At 38.5% G+C, this 16,195-nt stretch overlaps 1 long non-coding RNA gene across 1 annotated transcript in view; it reads left to right on the top strand.

Moving 5' to 3' along the window:
- LOC120878012 overlaps positions 1-13,308 on the top strand; it is a 19,632-nt gene extending 6,324 nt beyond the window's left edge. Inside the window, exons 2-3 of the long non-coding RNA XR_005724438.1 lie at positions 5,897-5,902; positions 13,296-13,308. This is a non-coding gene — a long non-coding RNA (uncharacterized LOC120878012). The remainder of the gene's footprint in view (positions 1-5,896; positions 5,903-13,295) is intronic.
- The last annotated feature ends 2,887 nt before the right edge of the window (positions 13,309-16,195 follow it).

The raw sequence follows: 16,195 nt of genomic DNA, 5'->3' as shown, positions 1-16,195 counted from the left end.
AAAAAAAAAAAAAGACTCTACTTTTTTAAAGCAAACACCATATATAGTCTTCGCATGGTTGTTGTTGGTATTTCTTTTTTAATCTTGGGTTTTTTTTTTTCTTATATATTTTTTTTCCTTATTTCTTTTTCTTAATATTATTTTTTTTTATCTTTTTTCTTTTTTTCTTTCTTCCTTCTGCTTCGTCTCTTTAACATTGTATTTTTGAAAATCTAACCTCTACTCTAGGTTTTTAATCTTGGCTTTTCGGTTTTTGTTGTCAATCTTGTACATTTCATAACCCAATCTTACCTGACAGCGAGATTACTGGCTTGACCACTCTCTCCTCCTTTTGGACTCTCCTTTTTCTCCACCAGGTGGCCTCTGTCTCTCCCCCTCCCCCCATCTCTTCTATAACCAACTCTGTGATTCTCTGTGTGTTCTAGATGGTGGAGAGCACCTAAGGAACTGATTACTGGCTGGACCTGTCTCTCTCCTTTTCATTCCTCTCTCTTACCCTCCTGGCCACCTCTGTCTATTTCCTCTCTCTCCTCTTCCCTGTATAACTCCGTGAATACCTCTGAGAAGTCCAGACTATGGAGCGCACATAAAGAAGTGACTATTGACTAGCTTGCTCTCTCCTCTTTTGATCTCACCGCATCTCATTCCAGTCACCTCTAACTACCCCCTCCCCCTTCTCTTCTCCATGTAACCCAGTGAACCTCTCTGGGTGCCCCTCAATGTGGAGAAACCTTTCATCTTTAGCCTAGATGCTATATCATTGGTGCTGTATAGATGGAGAAGTCTAGAGACCACCGTAAAAATAAAACCAAAAACCAGAAGCAAGAGGCTTAAGTCCAAAGCTTGAGAACATCAGAGAACTCCTGAATACAGGGAACATTAAGCAATAGGAGCTCATCAAATGCCTCCAAACCTACACTGAAACAAAGCTCCACCCAAGGGCCAACAAGGTCCAGAGCAAGACATATCACACAAATTCTCCAGCAACACAGGAACACACCCCTGAGCTTCAATATACAGGCAGTTCAAAGTTACTCCAAAACTTTAGACGTCTCATAACCCATTACTGGTCACTCCACTGCACTCCAGAGAGAAGAAACCCAGCTCCACCCACCAGACCTCCAACACAAGCCTCCCTAACCAGGAAACCTTGACAAGCCACCGATACAACCCCACCCACAGTGAGGAAGCTCCACAATAAAGAGAACTCCACAAATTACCAGAATATAAAAAGGCCATTCCAAACACAGCAATATAACCAAGATGAAGAGACAGAGGAATACCCAACAGGTAAAGGAGCAGGAGAAACGCCCACCAAACCAGACAAAAGAGGAAGAGATAGGGAATCTACCTGAGAAAGAATTCCGAATATTGATAGTGAAAATGATCCAAAATCTTGAAGTCAAAATGGAATCACAGATAAATACCCTAGAGACAAGGATTGAGAAGATGCAAGAAAGGTTCAACAAGGACCTAGAAGAAATAAAAAAGAGTCAATATACAATGAATAATGCAATAAATGAGATCAGAAACACTCTGGAGGCAACAAATAATAGAATAACGGAGGCAGAAGATAGGATTAGTGAAATAGAAGATAGAATGGTAGAAATAAATGAATCAGAGAGGAAAAAAGAAAAACGAATTAAAAGAAATGAGGACAATCTCAGAGACCTCCAGGACAATATGAAACGCTCCAACATTCGAATTATAGGAGTCCCAGAAGAAGAAGACAAAAAGAAAGACCATGAGAAAATCCTTGAGGAGATAATAGTTGAAAACTTCCCTAAAATGGGGAAGGAAATAATCACCCAAGTCCAAGAAACCCAGAGAGTCCCAAATAGGATAAACCCAAGGCGAAACACCCCAAGACACATATTAATCAAATTAACAAAGATCAAACACAAAGAACAACTATTAAAAGCAGCAAGGGAAAAACAACAAATAACACACAAGGGGATTCCCATAAGGATAACAGCTGATCTCTCAATAGAAACTCTTCAGGCCAGGAGGGAATGGCAAGACATACTTAAAGTGATGAAAGAAAAATAACCTACAGCCCAGATTACTATACCCAGCAAGGATCTCATTCAAATACGAAGGAGAAATCAAAAGCTTTACAGACAAGCAAAAGCTGAGAGAATTCAGCACCACCAAACCAGCTCTCCAACAAATTCTAAAGGATATTCTCTAGACAGGAAACACAAAAAGGGAGTATAAACCCAAACCCAAAATAATAAAACAAATGGCAACGGGATCATACTTATCAATAATTACCTTAAACGTAAATGGATTGAATGCCCCAACCAAAAGGCAAAGACTGGCCGATTGGATACAAAAACAAGAACCCTCTATATGCTGCTTACAAGAGACCCACCTCAAAACAAGGGACACATACAGACTGAAAGTGAAGGGTTGGAAAAAGATATTCCATGCAAATAGAGACCAAAAGAAAGCAGGAGTGGCAATACTCATATCCGATAAAATAGACTTTAAAACAAAGGCTGTGAAAAGAGACAAAGAAGGCCACTACATAATGATCAAAGGATCAATCCAAGAAGAAGATATAACAATTATAAATATATATGCACCCAATATAGGAGCACCGCAATATGTAGGACAAATGCTAACAAGTATGAAAGGGGAAATTAACAACAACACAATAATAGTGGGAGACTTTAATACCCCACTCACACATATGGACAGATCAACTAAACAGAAAATTAACAAAGAAACGCAAACTTTAAATGATACATTAGACCAGTTAGACCTAATAGATATCTATAGGACATTTCACCCCAAAACAATGAATTTCACCTTTTTCTCAAGTGCTCATGGAAACTTCTCCAGGATAGATCACATCCTGGGCCATAAATATAACCTTGATAAATTCAAAAAAATCGAAATCATTCCAAGCATCTTTTCTGACCATAATGCACTAAGATTAGATCTCAATTATAGGAGGAAACCTATTAAAAATTCCAACATATGGAGGCTGAACAACACGCTTCTGAATAACCAACAAATCACAGAAGAAATCAAAAAAGAAATCAAAATATGCATAGAAAAGAATGAAAATGAAAACACAACAACCCAAAACCTGTGGGACACTATAAAAGCAGTGCTAAGAGGAAAGTTCATAGCAATACAGGCATACCTCAAGAAACAAGAAAAAAGTCAAATAAATAACCTAACTCTACACCTAAAGCAACTAGAAAAGGAAGAATTAGAGAACCCCAGAGTTAGCAGAAGGAAAGAAAGGATAAATAAAATTGACAAACCATTAGCCAGACTCATCAAGAAGCAAAGAGAGAAAAATCAAATCAATAAAATTAGAAATGAAAATGGAGAGATCACAACAGACAACACAGAAATACAAAGGATCATAAGAGACTACTATCAGCAATTATATGCCAATAAAATGGACAACCTGGAAGAAATGGACAAATTCTTAGAAAAATACAATTTTCCAAAACTAAACCAGGAAGAAATAGACAATCTTAACAGACCCATCACAAGCACGGAAATTGAAACTGTAATCAGAAATCTTCCAGCAAACAAAAGCCCAGGTCCAGACGGCTTCACAGCTGAATTCTACCAAAAATTTCGAGAAGAGTTAACACCTATCCTACTCAAACTCTTCCAGAAAATTGCAGAGGAAGGGAAACTTCCAAACTCATTCTATGAGGCCACCATCACCCTAATACCAAAACCTGACAAAGATACTACAAAAAAGGAAAACTACAGGCCAATATCACTGATGAACATAGATGCAAAAATCCTCAACAAAATTCTAGCAATTAGAATCCAACAACACATTAAAAAGATCGTACACCATGACCAAGTGGGCTTTATCCCAGGGATGCAAGGATTCTTCAACATCCGCAAATCAATCAATGTAATTCACCACATTAACAAATTGAAAAATAAAAACCATATGATTATCTCAATAGATGCAGAGAAGGCCTTTGACAAAATTCAACATCCATTTATGATAAAAACTCTCCAGAAAGCAGGAATAGAAGGAACATACCTCAATATAATAAAAGCTATATATGACAAACCCACAGCAAACATTATCCTCAATGGTGAAAAATTGAAAGCATTTCCCCTAAAGTCAGGAACAAGACAAGGGTGCCCACTTTCACCACTACTATTCAACATAGTTCTGGAAGTTTTAGCCACAGCAATCAGAGCAGAAAAAGAAATAAAAGGAATCCAAATTGGAAAAGAAGAAGTAAAACTCTCACTGTTTGCAGATGACATGATCCTCTACATAGAAAACCCTAAAGACTCTACCAGAAAATTACTAGAGCTAATTAATGAATATAGTAAAGTTGCAGGATATAAAATCAACACACAGAAATCCCTTGCATTCCTATACACTAATAATGAGAAAGTAGAAGAAGAAATTAAGGAAACAATTCCATTCACCATTGCAACAAAAAGAATAAAATACTTAGGAATATATCTACCTAAAGAAACTAAAGACCTATATACAGAAAACTATAAAACACTGATGAAAGAAATCAAAGAGGACACTAATAGATGGAGAAATATACCATGCTCATGGATCGGAAGAATCAATATAGTGAAAATGAGTATATTACCCAAAGCAATTTACAAATTCAACGCAATCCCTATCAAGATACCGGCGATATTTTTCACAGAACTACAACAAATAATTTCAAGATTTGTATGGAAATACAAAAAACCACGAATAGCCAAAGCAATCTTGAGAAAGAAGAATGGAACTGGAGGAATCAATTTGCCTGACTTCAGGCTCTACTACAAAGCCACAGTCATCAAGACAGTATGGTATTGGCACAAAGACAGACATATAGATCAATGGAACAAAATAGAAAGCCCAGAGATAAATCCACATACATATGGACACCTTATCTTTGACAAAGGAGGCAAGAATATACAATGGAGTAAAGACAATGTCTTTAACAAGTGGTGCTGGGAAAACTGGTCAACCACTTGTAAAAGAATGAAACTAGATCACTTTCTAACACCGCACACAAAGATAAACTCAAAATGGATTAAAGATCTAAATGTAAGACCAGAAACTATAAAACTCTTAGAGGAGAACATAGGCAAAACACTCTCCAACATAAACCACAGCAGGATCCTCTATGATCCACCTCCCAGAATTCTGGAAATAAAAGCAAAAATAAACAAATGGGATCTAATTAAAATTAAAAGCTTCTGCACAAAAAGGAAAATATAAGCAAAGTGAAAAGACAGCCTTCCGAATGGGAGAAAATAATAGCAAATGAAGCAACTGACAAACAACTAATCTCAAACATATACAAGCAACTCCTGCAGCTCAATTCCAGAAAAATAAATGACCCAACCAAAAAATGGGCCAAAGAACTAAATAGACATTTCTCCAAAGAAGACATACGGATGGCTAACAAACACATGAAAAGATGCTCAACATCACTCATTATGAGAGAAATGCAAATCAAAACCACAATGAGGTACCACTTCACACCAGTCAGAATGTCTGCGATCCAAAAATCTGCAAGCAATAAATGCTGGAGAGGGTGTGGAGAGAAGGGAACCCTCCTACACTGTTGGTGGGAATGCAAACTAGTACAGCCACCATGGAGAACAGTGTGGAGATTCCTTAAAAAATTGCAAATAGAACTGCCTTATGACCCAGCAATCCCACTGTTGGGCATACACACAGAGGAAACCAGAATTGAAAGAGACACATGTACCCCAATGTTCATTGCAGCACTGTTTATAATAGCCAGGACATGGAAACAACCTAGATGAATGGATAAGAAAGCTGTGGTACATATACACAATGGAGTATTACTCAGCCATTAAAAAGAATACATTTGAATCAGTTCTGATGAGATGGATGAAACTGGAGCCGATTATACAGAGTGAAGTGAGCCAGAAAGAAAAACACCAATACAGTATACTAACACATATATATGGAATTTAGGAAGATGGCAAGGATGACCCTGTATGCAGGACAGCAAAAAAGACACAGATGTGTATAGCGGACTTTTGGACTCAGAGGGAGAGGGAGAGGGTTTGATGATATGGGAGAATGGCATTGAAACATGTATAATATCATGTAAGAATTGAAATGCCAGTCTATGTCTGATGCAGGATATGACACGCTTGGGGCTGACGCACGGGGATGACCCAGAGAGATGTTGTGGGGAGGGAGGTGGGAGGGGGGTTCATGTTTGGGAACGCATGTACACCTGTGGTGGATTCATGTCAATCTATGCCAAAACCAATACAGAATTGTAAAGTAAAAATTAAAAATAAATAAATTAATTAATTAAACAAAAATAAATAAAGTAATGGTCAAAACTCTCCAAGCCAGGCTTCAACAGTACATAAACGAGAACTTCCAGATGTTCAAGCTGGATTTAGAAAAGGTAGAACAACCAGAGATCACGTTGCCAACATCTGTTGGATCATCAACAAAGCAAATGAGTTCCAGAAAAACATCTACTTCTGCCTTATTGACTATGCCAAATTCTGTGACTGTGTGGATCACAACAAACATTGGAAAACTGAGATGGGAATACCAGACCACCTGACCCACCTCCTGAGAAATCTCTATGCAGGCCAAGAAGCAACAGTTAGATCTGGATATGGAAAAACAGACTGGTTTCAAATCAGGAAAGGAGTCCATCAAGGCTGTATATTGTCACTCTGCTTATTTAACTTATATGCAGAGTACATCATAAGAAATGCTGGAATGGATGAAGCATGGGCTGGAATCAAAATTGCAGGGAGAAATATCAATAACCTCAGATAAGCAGATGACACCACCCTTATGGCAGAAAGCGAAGAAGAATTAAAGAGCCTCTTGATAAAAGTGAAAAAGGAGAGTGAAAAAGTTGGCTTACAACCCAACATTCAGAAAACTAAGATCATGGTATCCAGTCCCATCACGTCATGGCAAATAGATGGGGAAACAATGGAAACAGTGACAGACTTTATTTTTGTGGACTCCAAAATCACTTCAGATGGTGACTGTAGTCATGAAATTAAAAGACATTTGCTTTTTTGAAAAAAAAAGCAGTGACAAACTTAGACAGCATTATTAAAAATCAGACACTGCTTTGCCAACAAAGGTCTGTCTATTCAAAGCTATGGTTTTTCCAGTAGTCATGTATGGATGTGTGAGTTGGACTATAAATGAAGCTAAACACCAAAGAATTGATGCTTTGAACTGTGGTGTTGGAGAAGACTCTTGAGAGTCCTTTGGACTGCAAGGAGATCCAATCAGTCAATCCTGAAGGAAATTAGTCCTGAATATTCACTGGAAGGAATGATGCTGAAGCTGAAACTCCAATACTTTGGCCACCTGCTGTAAAGAACTGACTCATTGGAAAAGACCCTGATGCTGGGAAAGATTGAAGGCAGGAGGAGAAGGGGTCGACAAAGGATGAGATGGTTGGATGGCATCACCTCGATGGACATGAGTTTGAGCAAGCTCTGAGAGTTGGTGATGGACAGGGAGGCCTGGTGTGCTGCATTGCATGGGGTCGCAAAGAGTCGGAACAGACTGAGCGACTAAGCTGAAACAACAAGGTCCTACTGTACAGCACAGGGAACTATATTCAGTCTCCTGGGATAAATCATAATGGAAAAGAATATAAAAAGCAACATATATATATATATATATATATATATTTGAATCACTTTGCTGTATTCCACAGTTTAACACAACATTGTAAAGCAACAATACTTCAATAAAATTAAATTTTTAAAAGTAAAAAAAAAAAAAGAAAGAAAATACTATAGAAGATATTGCTTTTGAATTTGTTTGCAATTCTAAATAAAATCCTTTAAAATGTCTTAATGAAAAATTTCAGTTTGTTTTCTGAGCATATCATTTTTAATATCAGATTTTTTTCCCTTTAGAATAGCCATATGCCATTATTGATTAAGACTTTTAAGAGGTGATACATTTAAATTCTTGATAGTCATTATTAATATAATAAGTAAGTATATATAAAAATTAAAATACAATTTTTAGGACATCTGTAGGAATTGAAATCAGTTTCAAAAATGATTTTTAAAAGGTTTTTTTCACTGGCAAATGTAATATTGGACTTTTTGTGAGATAGTAAAGAGATTCAAATCCAGTTAAACTTTTCCAGACCAAGAATTTAAATGCATTTCCATTGTTAGAAGAATCTTCCTGTTGCTAGCTTGGTGGCTGCAGAAAGGACAAATTAACCATGACTTATTTAAGAGGACATTTTGGGATGTAGTCTCCACCTATACCTGCCCACAGTTTTGCCTGACCTCTTCACTCCAACATCCTGGAGCATGGGCTGTATTACTTGATTTACTGGAACACAAACTCCTTCAACAGCTTCCTGGGTCACTTGTGGGGAGTGGGCTGTGACTGAGTGCTGAAACACTTGAGGCTGTCCAAGTGATAGAACACATCCTTGTCCATGTTCATCATTGTGTGACAGAATGGGAGGCACCAAGGGTTACTCATTTTTTGTGGGCAACACTTGAGTTGCCTTCTGAAGAGCCCCAGAGAAGGCTGCTATCTGCCAGGGGTTACCAAATAGAGTCGTGGTCGATCCAGGCCCCACCATGCTTCTTGAAGATTAAATAGAACATCATTTTAGGTAGCTCTGTCTAAGTTTTGCAAAGAGACAATTATAATAAAATCAGAAGAGGGATGATGGTTTCAAGGAACTAGGAGAAGTTGTAATGAGGAAAAAGAATATGTTCATTCTACTCAGAGCTTACATTCTAAAAGTTCTGTCCATGTCCCCACCTTTGTGCTTATAATATAAAAAACACAAAATGATGTATTTATTCAGACCAGTGGATCATCCAACTCAATCCTTTTTGTATACTAGCACCAAGAAATATGTTATAGGAAAACATAATTCTTTCCAAGCAAGGAATAATACCAAATTTGCTTACTTAAAAAAAAAAAACTATCTATTATAGATAAGTCATCTGTGTATTTGTGTCAGTCACCTTGAATATAATGTAGTACTCTTCTGGTAGTAGCCACTATATATTTTAAACAGCTTTATTGAGATATGATTTTCATACTATGCAATTCATCCTTGTAAAGTGTATAATTTCATGATTTTTCATATGTTCACAGAGATGTGCAACTGTCACCACATTCAATTTTAGAACATTTTCTTCACCTCAGGAAATAACTCTGTAACCTTTAGCTATTATCACCCTCCTCCCCCATAACTTTCTTAGCTCTAAGCAACCAGTAATTTACCTTCTGCCTCTAGAGATTGCCTATTCTGGTCTTTCATATGAATGGAATCATATAATATGGAGGCTTTTGTGACTAACTTTTTTCACTTAGCATAATGTTTTTTTTAAGATTCATCTAAGTTGTACCAAAAGGCTTCTCTGGTGGCTAAGACAGTAAAGAATCTGCCTGCAATACAGGAGTGAAAGTCGCTCAGACATGTCTGACTCTTTGCGACCCCATGGACTGTAGTCTATGGAATTCTCCAGGTCAGAATACTGGAGTGGATAGCCATCCCCTTCTCCAGGGGATCTTCCCAACCCAGGGATGGAACCTAGGTCTCCCACACAGCAGGGAGATTCTTTACCAGCTGAGCCACTAGGGAAGCCCAAGAATCCTGGAGTGGGTTGCCTATCCCTTCACCCATGGATCTTCCTGACACAGGAATTGAACCAGTGTCTCCTGCATTGTAGGCCGGTTCTTTATCAGCTGAGCTACCAGCGAATCCCACAATACAGGAGACCCGAGTTCAGTCCTTGGGTTGGGAAGATCCCCTGGAGAAGGGAAGGGTAACCCACTCCAAAATTCTTGCCTGGGAAATCTCATGAACAGAAGAACCTGGCAAGCTACAGTCCATGCAGTCACAAAGAGTTAGAGATGACTGAGCAACTAACACTTTTCAAACTGTACCCCAAAATGTACAAACTACCATACTCTTGTGCTCACTTTACATGCTGGCAAGGTTATACTCAAAATCCTTCAAGCTAGGCTTCAGCAGTACTTAAACGGAGAATTTCAAGATGTATAATCTAGGTTTAGAAAAGGCAGAGGAACCAGAGATCAAATTGTCAACATTCCTTGGAACACAGAGAGAGCAACGGAGTTCCAGAAAAACTTCTATTTCTGTTTCACTGACTATGCTAAAGCCTTTGTGTAGATCAAAGCAAACTGGGGAAAAATTCTTAAGAAGATGGGAGTACTAGACCACCTCAGAAGACCACTACCCCTCTTCTGAGAACCCTGTATGTGGGTCAAGAAGCAACAGTTAGAACTGAACATGGAACAACAGACTGCTTCAAAATTGGAAAAAGGAGTCCAACAAGGATGTATATGTCACCCTGCTTGTTTAACTTCTATGCAGAGTACATCATGTGAAATATGAGGCTGGATGACTCACAAGCTGGAATCAAGATTGCTGGGATAAATATTAACAGACTCATATATGCAGATGATACCACTCTAATGGCAGAAAGTGAAGAGGAGCTAAAGAGCCTCTTGATGAGAGTGAAAGAGGAAAGTGAAAAAGCTAGTGTGAAAATAACATTCAGAACACTAAGATCATGGCATATTGTCTCATCACTTCATGACAAATAGAAGGGGAGAAAGTGGAAGCAGTGACATATTTTATTTTCTTGGGCTCAAAAATTGCTCAAGATGGTGACTGCAACCATGAAATGGAAAGACTCTTGCTTCTTGGATGAAAAGCTATGACAAAGCGTATTCAAAAGCAGAGATTGCTTTCTAACAAAGGTCCATATATAGTCAAAGCTATGGTTTTTCCAGTAGTCACGTACAGATATGAGAGCTGGACCGTACAGAAGACAGAGAGCTGAAGAATTGATGCTTTTGAATTGTGGTTCTGGAGAAGATTCTTGAGCATCACTTGGACCACAAGGAGATCAAACCAGTCAATCCTAAAGGAAATCAACCTTGAATATTTATTGAAAGGATTGTTGCTGAACAATCAGTTTGGCCACCTGATTTGACTCATTGGAAAAGACCCTGATTTTGGGAAAGATCGAAAGCAAAAGGAGAAGGGAGTGGCAGAGGATGATATGGTTAGATAGCATCACTGACTCAATGGACATGAATCTGAGCAAACTCTGGGAGACAGTGGAGGACAGAGGAGCTGGCTTGCTTCAGTCCATGAGGTTGTAAAGAGTCAGACATGACTTAGCAACTTGGCAACAACAACAAGCTGTACTATATATCAGTACTTCTTTTTATGGCCAAATAATATTTCATTGTATGCATATACTACATTTTATTTCTGCATTTGTCCACTGACTGATATTTGGGTTTCCCCCAACATTTTGTCTACTATGATTAATGCTGCTGTAAGTATTCCTACACATTTTTTTGTGTTGGCATATATTTCATTGCTCTGGAGTGTACATCTAAAAGTTGAATTGCTGGGTCATGTGGTAGCTCTGTGTTTAATCATTTGAGAAACTACCAGAATGTTTTTCAAAGGACTGAAGTATTTTATATGCTCATCAACAGTGTGTGGGTGCTCTGATTTCTCTACATCCTCATCAGCCCTGTTATTATCTGACCTATTAATTCTTGCCATCTCAATTGGTGTGAAGTGGTATCTCATTTTGTTTTTGATTTGCAACTTTCTGTTGACTAATGATATTGAGAATCTTTCCATATGCTTATTGGCTAGAGAAATGCTCATTTAAAAAATTGGGTTCTCTCTCTTTTTTTAAATGAGCTGTAATAATTCTTTACATAGCCTAGATGTAAGGTCCTTATCACATATATGATTTAAAAGTATTTTCTTTCGTTGTATTATATGTGTTGTGTTTTTTACTTTTTTAATGGTGTCTTTTGAAGCACAAAATTTTTAAATTTTAAACTTCCCTGGTGGTCCAGTGGCTAAGACTCCACACTCACAATGCAGGAGGCCCCAGTTTGATCCCTGGTCAGGAACTAGATCCCCAATGCTGCAACTAAGAGCTCGAATGCCACAACTAAAGATCCCCGATGCGACCCCATGCCATAACTGAGATCGAAGATCCCATGTGCCACAGCTAAGACCTGGTGCAGCCAGGTAAATAAATAAATATTTAAAAATCCTTTGAATTTTAATGAAGTTGTTTATTTTTTTCTTCTGTTGCTCATGATTTTAGTGTCATATTTAAGAATTCTTTGTCAAATACTGTGTTTTCTATGAACTTTATAGTTTTAGCTTTTACATTTAGGGACTTTGATCCAGTTTGAATTGTTTGGTATCTGTTGTGAGGTAAAGATGTTTTGACCACCTACTATTTACCTAGTTGGTGAGGGAGGTATCCTCTATCATAAATAGTATGAGATGGCTGAACGCATGATATCTAGCACTGGACAGATGAAATCCAATAGAAGATTATTAATCAATCATGCTTGCAGCCCCAGAGAGGACACAGTGTATCATACAGGGCCACATGGGGGCTGCACTTGAGAATAGTAAGGATAAGCAGAGGCTGTGGGAGGCAGACTTTGGAATATCCAGAGGATGAGGTGATCCCTGGCTCCCATGGGAGATCATTGGCTTGTTTGTGACTGGCTTGTTTAAATTTCATGGACTGGCAAGGAGATAAAGCCCATTAGACTGAGGATGGAGTGTGTTGTACTTGGTGCAGCTGACAGAGAAACTAGTCAGATGGGAAACCTTTCCTGCAGGGTGGGAGGCATAACTCACAAGAACAAGGAATCTTACGTTTAAGACTTTGGGGCCCTGCAAGGCTCAAATGCAGCACAGGAAATGTTAGACTTTGTAATGTGCTGTGCTTAGTCGCTCAGTCATGTCTGACCCTTTGCGACCCCATGGACTCTAGCCCGTCAGGCTCGTGTCTGGGGTGGGTTGCCATGCCCTCCGCCAGGGGATCTTCCCAACCCAGGGTTGGAACCCATGTCTCCTGCATTGCATGTGGGATTCTTTACCATCTGAACCACCAGGCAAGCCCAAGAATACTGGAGTGGGTAGCTTATCCCTTCTCCAGGGGGTCTTCTTGACCCAGGAATCAAACCAGGGTCTCCTTCACTGCAGATTCTTTACTAGTTGAGCTATCAGGGAAACCCAGATTTTGTAATACCAGAAAACAGTTCTTTTGTATGTGGCCATCCAGTTGTCCCAACACCATTTGTTGAAAAAATTATTCCTTCCCCATTGAATGGTCTTGGCAACCTTGTTGAAAATCAGTTGACCCACAGATGTATGTGTTCAGTTCTGGATTCTCAGTTCTAGTCCAGTGATCTGTCAGTATATATCTTTTTCTAGTGCCACACTGTCTTGATTAAGAAGCAGAGACATTTGTCAACAAAGGTCCATCTAGTCAAGGCTATGGTTTTTCCAGTAGTCATGTATGGATGTGAGAGAGTTGGACTATAAAGAAAGCTGAGCACAGAAGAATTGATGCTTTTGAACTGTGGTTTTGGAGAAGACTCTTGAGAGTCCCTTGGACTGCAAGGAGATCCGACCAGTCCATCCTAAAGGAGATCAGTCCTGGGTGTTCATTGGAAGGACTAATGTTGAAGCTAAAACTCCAATACTTTGGCCACCTGATGCGAAGAGCTGACTCATTTGAAAAGACACTGATGCTGGGAAAGATTGAAGGCAGGAGGAGAAGGGGACGACAGAGGATGAGATGGTTGGATGGCATCACCAACTCAATGAACATGAGTTTGGGTAAACTCTGGGAGTTGCTGATGGACAGGGAGGCCTGGCGTGCTGCGGTTGATGGGGTCACAAAGAGTTGGACACAACCGAGCGAGTGAACTGACTGACTGTCTTGATTTCCATTGCTTTGTAGTACATTTGGAAATTGGGAAGTGTGAGTTTTCTTTTTCTTATTTTCCAGAATTGGAAATATTTCCTTCATTCAACTTTAGAGTTAAGTGATTTTGGAAAAACTGGTGCTAGCTTTATGAAACCAGATTTAGTATAAGACTAGTTAACCATGTTAACTGAAAAAGAGAAAAGAGCAGCCCATGTAACACTTGGTTTATTATTTTTTAAAAATTATTTTAACATTTTAATGAGATTTTAATACAAAATACATAGATCATATAGTTGTTACATTATTAACTTCTTTAGTATTTTGTTGAAATAATGTTTATACTGATATTTTATATAAAATAAAAATTTCACTATACTTACTATATAAATTAGCCGCAAACAATTTGGCTGTTACCTTTAGCTATAAACAGATATGACAAATTCAAGCTGATTTGGGAAATTATTTAATCAGTTAGAGACAAAATGTGTGCAAATGAAAATGAAATGTCATGTCTTACAAATCAATTTCAAGCTGAAATAATTTAATTTCTACATACAATTGGAGTTTTCCATACATATTAACAATGTAGTCAAAGCTACATTTTCACCTTTATATCACTATGATGTTTTTCAAGGATATGTTAATGTGAGTTACAGAAAATGAGACTGCATGTATAAAATTTTCCAGAATGAAACTTAGAAGGAAAAAACACAAGTTATATATTTTTTTCTTTAGGTTTATTGTATATTTATATTTAATATATGGACTTTACATTTAAATGACATTTACAAAAAATAAAAGCTAACGTTTGTATGTTCCTCACAATGGGCTGGCCTTGTGCTTTATGTACTTTTTAATCTTTAAATTAGCCTATAAGGTAGGCACTCTCATTATCATACCAGTTTTATAATAAAGAAACAGATGCTTAGAAAATGTAAATAACCTGCTTGTGATTATACTGCTGCTGCTGCTGCTGCTGCTGCTGCTGCCAAGTCACTTCAGTCGTGTCCGACTCTGTGTGACCCCATAGATGGCAGCCCACCAGGCTCCCCGTCCCTGGGATTCTCCAGGCAAGAACACTGGAGTGGATTGCCATTTCCTTCTCCAATGCATGAAAGTGAAATGTGAAAGGGAAGTCGCTCAGTTGTGTTCAACTCTTCACGACCCCATGGACTGCAGTCTACCAGGCTCCTCCATCCATGGGATTTTCCAGGCAAGAGCACTGGAGTGGGGTGCCATCGCCTTCTTTGGATTATACTGCTAATGATTGGTAAAGTTGAATCAATCTGTCTTTCTAAGACTCATATTCTTATAAGACATGCTGTACTACTCCTGCTGCCTCTCATAATATTCTCATACTTAACTAAATTCTGGAGACCTGTATAACTAATAAAGGAAATACAAATAAAGCAAAAAATATTTCAGATTAATACTGCTCTTTCATATGGAAATTTTATATGACTTTTCCCAGTGTACACTTCAAAATCTCAACAGATGTTTGAACAAGATGTCTTGACTTAAATTTGCTCTAAGAATGCTGAGAAGTTTGATGGGATTCAGTTCAGTTCAGTTGCTCAGTCGTGTCTGACTCTGCGACCCCATGAATCACAGCACGCCAGGCCTCCCTGTCCACCACCAGCTCCTGGAGTTCACTCACACTCACGTCCATCGATTCAGTGATACCATCCAGCCATCTCATCCTCTGTCGTCCCCTTCTCCTCCTGCCCCCAATCCCCCCCAATATCAGAGTCTTTTCCAATGAGTCAACTCTTCGCATGAGGTGGCCAAATTACTGGAGTTTCAGCTTCAGCATCATTCCTTCCAAAGAAATCCCAGGGCTGATCTCCTTCAGAATGGACTCGTTGGATCTTCTTGCAGTCCAAGGGACCTTCAAGAGTCTTCTCCAATACCACAGATCAAAAGCATCAATTCTCCGACACTCAGCCTTCTTCACAGTCCAACTCTCACATCCGTACATGACCACAGGAAAAACCACAGCCTTAACTAGACGGACCTTTGTTGGCAAAGGAATGTCTCTACTTTTCAACATGCTATCTAGGTTGGTCATAACTTTTCTTCCAAGGAGTAAGCGTCTTTTAATTTCATGGCTGCAGTCACCATCTGCAGTGACCTTGGGGCCCCCAGAAATAAAGTCTGACACTGTTTCCACTGTTTCCCCATCAAAAATTAGTAGAAAACAATTAATTGTCCATTTAAGTCCAGAAGCTTTTTTTTAAAATGAAAATCTGGCTTAAAAAAGAGATAGCTTGAATTGACTTAGAGGAAGACTTCAGGCTTTCTTTTTAAAATTAATTCTTTATTTCATGAAGTACAGTTGATTTACAATATTATATTAATTTCAGGTGTACAACATAGTGATGTTGAATATTTTTGTAGATTTCACTCCATTTAAAGTTGGTGT

Source organism: Oryx dammah, unplaced genomic scaffold, assembly GCF_014754425.2.
Source record: "Oryx dammah isolate SB20612 unplaced genomic scaffold, SCBI_Odam_1.1 HiC_scaffold_18, whole genome shotgun sequence".
In the NCBI taxonomy this organism is placed as follows: domain Eukaryota; kingdom Metazoa; phylum Chordata; class Mammalia; order Artiodactyla; family Bovidae; genus Oryx; species Oryx dammah.
This window is presented reverse-complemented; position numbering and strand designations above follow the sequence as displayed.